The sequence below is a fragment of the Pinus tabuliformis genome, chromosome 3_2, assembly GCF_031772625.1.
Source record: "Pinus tabuliformis cultivar Carrire ecotype Pingquan chromosome 3_2, CPIR1, whole genome shotgun sequence".
NCBI lineage: Eukaryota > Viridiplantae > Streptophyta > Pinopsida > Pinales > Pinaceae > Pinus > Pinus tabuliformis.
This window is the reverse complement of record NC_142302.1, coordinates 648,949,292-648,952,495: the sequence shown is the minus strand read 5'-3', so window position 1 is coordinate 648,952,495 and position 3,204 is coordinate 648,949,292. Positions and strand designations below refer to the sequence as shown.

At 33.8% G+C, this 3,204-nt stretch overlaps 2 non-coding genes across 2 annotated transcripts; both read right to left on the bottom strand.

The window, feature by feature from the left end:
• Positions 1-1,054: 1,054 nt before the first annotated feature.
• Positions 1,055-1,128, bottom strand: TRNAV-CAC (transfer RNA valine (anticodon CAC)). The gene has a single exon. It is a non-coding gene; the product is annotated as a tRNA-Val (tRNA).
• A 178-nt stretch (positions 1,129-1,306) lies between these two features.
• TRNAG-CCC (transfer RNA glycine (anticodon CCC)) lies at positions 1,307-1,377 on the bottom strand. Its single transcript has one exon. It is a non-coding gene; the product is annotated as a tRNA-Gly (tRNA).
• Between the last annotated feature and the right edge of the window lie 1,827 nt (positions 1,378-3,204).

Sequence of the window (3,204 nt, the reverse complement as noted above, 5' to 3'; positions counted from 1 at the left end):
ATAATAAAATATTTTAATTGACCAATTAGTAAAATTTAAATTAACCGGATTATAAAATTTAACACTAATCATTAATTTCATTATATTTAAACTAAATAACAGAGACTAACTACTATCTAATACTGGTCAAATCTAGCCGTTCGAGGTCTGCTCTATCTATTTAAATTGCTTTGCATGTTCATTCAACTTGTCTTGACCATGAATCACACTGGTTGGTTCGAAACACACATCCACAAATAAAATATCATGTAATTTACACCAAAAAATCTTTCATATACTATTTAATACTTGGTATATAATATTTTTCTTTATAAAAATATTAATAAATTTAAAAACATTGATATAAATTTAAAAAACATTGATATAAATTTAAAAAACATTGATATGATAATTAAAAAATCACAAAATTTTATGACTAAATCCCATGTTAACCAATCAACCCTGAAATAACGACAGAAACCGAACCAATCAAGCCATCGAAGGGTTGGAACGGCCTGCCTTGAAACAGTTTGATTCCAAGGTTAATATGTAGTGAAATAAAATATTTTTATATTAAATTTACTATTGGATGATGTAATAGACATGAAATTTTATTTATTTATTTATTTAAAATCAAAATTTAGTTAAATCTCATTTCACTTATTTTTTTAAAAATTAAAATTCTCCAAAAACCAATTTATATAAAAACCATGTCTATTCCTCATAATAATAATAAGGAATAAATATATCAGACAAAAAGCTGAAAGCACAGTCATGTTACCTGTGCGCACACAACCCAATGCGCTGTTATGTCTGAACCCAGGTTCGAACGGTGGACCTATCGAAAGTATATTAGTACTATTTATAATAATCGTCCATTTATTGACAGTGAAGGTTGGCTTGGTTTTAGAAATAGACATATCAGACAAAAAACTGAATGTCCCGTTATGTATAAGACCAGGTTTAAGCCGAATGCACTGTTGCCATTGGTGAAATAGACAACAAAAAAACTGAATGCACTGTTATGTATAAAGGCCAGGTTCAAGCTAAGCGCACAAAACCGACAGCACAGGCATGTCTGAGCCCAGGTTCGAACTGGGGACCTTTAGTGTGTGAGACTAACGTGATGACCAACTACACCACCCAGACAACCGCTATGCATTACAAAGATTGTCGATTCTGAGATCTGAACGCCGCGGATCCAATTCTTCTACTTGTCCAAAATAATTAATGTTACACCCGTACATTCTCTATGTTAATTAACCTTAGAGTCGCACAGGGGAAATTATGTAAGAGACAATTTCATTTCAATTCCTTAGAAGTTAACTGCGCATCCGGGGAATCGAACCCCGGTCAGTACCGTGGGAGGGTACTATGATACCACTACACCAGATGCGCATATGATGTTTCATTGCCTTTGTATTTCTGTAGTCTAAATTATTGTTCTCTTAACCAATCAACCCAGATCTTTTCATTTCGTGTATATTCTTCATTGGCTTTATCCATATTTTCATTCAAATTTAATTCAATGCAGGGTTTGAAAGTGGAAGGCACTCGCCTGCCCTCATTCCTGCACATTTAAATGCCCCATAGTATATAGAAAGGTAAATTATGAAAAGTCTTGAAATCCTCAAACCATTGTTTAAGACACCTTTCTATGGAAAACTTGTTCCAAACGACATGCAGATTAATATAATGGAAGACCTCAATCCAATCCGAGACTGCAAAAGGACAAGAAAAAAAGGAGATGTACCACATCTTCTAAAGCTTATTTGCATAAAGCACATCTTCCAAGTCCCTTAAAACCATTTTTTTGAATATTATCCCACTTTAAGACCTTATTATGCTCCACCAACCACATAAAAAATTTTAATTTTAAGGGAAACTCCCATCTCCAAGTATTTTGGAACCTTGCAACTTTATCCGTCGAAATCCTCCCTTGTGTAATATGTGAGTATACCTCTTTAACCAAATTTGTTCTTTGTGCATACCTCCCTCCCAAACTAGCTTGTCTTCTTTCTCTCTTAATTAAATCCCCATGAGACATAATTGTGAAGTGTACATAGCCCATTATGCGAAAAGAGGCATAGACATGTTAAGCTCATTGGCTTTAAACCATTCATCGTGTACAGAAGAAAAGACCCTATATGCATGGATTTGGTTTAGAAAGTAAATTTCTTTGTGTTTACGGGATGGAATGTACCGCCAACAGCTAGGGGAACTCCTCAGTGAAGGATCACAATAAGATCCTATAGAATTTGATTTAGGAGTCCCCTCAGGTATGTGGGCCCAAACGCCATCTCATTAAGTAATATTTTTCTTTGGACAATTTCAAGTGTCAACATAAGAGAAGGAATAAAACTTCAACAAATGCAAGTAAGTAACCTATAGAAATCCAATATAATAAATGTCATGAATAGCAACAACATAACTATAAAGCATGAATCTCAAGAAAAGCAGTGTCAGCAAATCTTGAAATCAGATCCACACACATGTAAAGATAAGTTTATCAATCATGAATAAGTTCATAATTGATAACCATGTGAAAGTGTAAATGAGCATGCAATCATACAATGATATAATGCTAATGTCAATGATACAGTTTATTAGCACAAGCATAAAGGTAAAAACATCATATACCATCCATTCACCACAAGAAGGAATCCCAAAATGCATGATGACATACAAGAATATTGTACGCCAAAGTTCTAGGAACTTTAAAACATTAAACTGAGAATATTCATAACACCATCACATGAGACATCCATCAAATCCATAAGTGAAAGTAGAAAATTACTTCTTGCATTCACTAAAAGATCTCTTAGTTCTCAAACAATATGAACAAAAGAATAAGTCCAAAGCCAAAAGTCCCATACGACGTGTCATGAGTAATTATTGATAAAATAGGGGTGACCTTTCATCTACGCCTTGACCATTGAGCTACGTCATGACTTTTGACATGCCTATGGGAACCTACTTATTCTAGTCACTACACTAATATGCATATGTTGCATGAATGAGGTTACTCTATTCTACCAGCTTAATAATAGACAACTTTGGAACCTCTACATGTAATTCTTATAAAAGATATGAATGCAAAATCTTGTACTTTGTTGCTACACTAACCACCTTTTGCTACTCTTCCCTGTTTTTGTGAAGGCACTTTAAGGCATCTAGTATTAGAGTGCTCTCTTTTACCTTGATTTGGTTTGATAAGGTCACAAG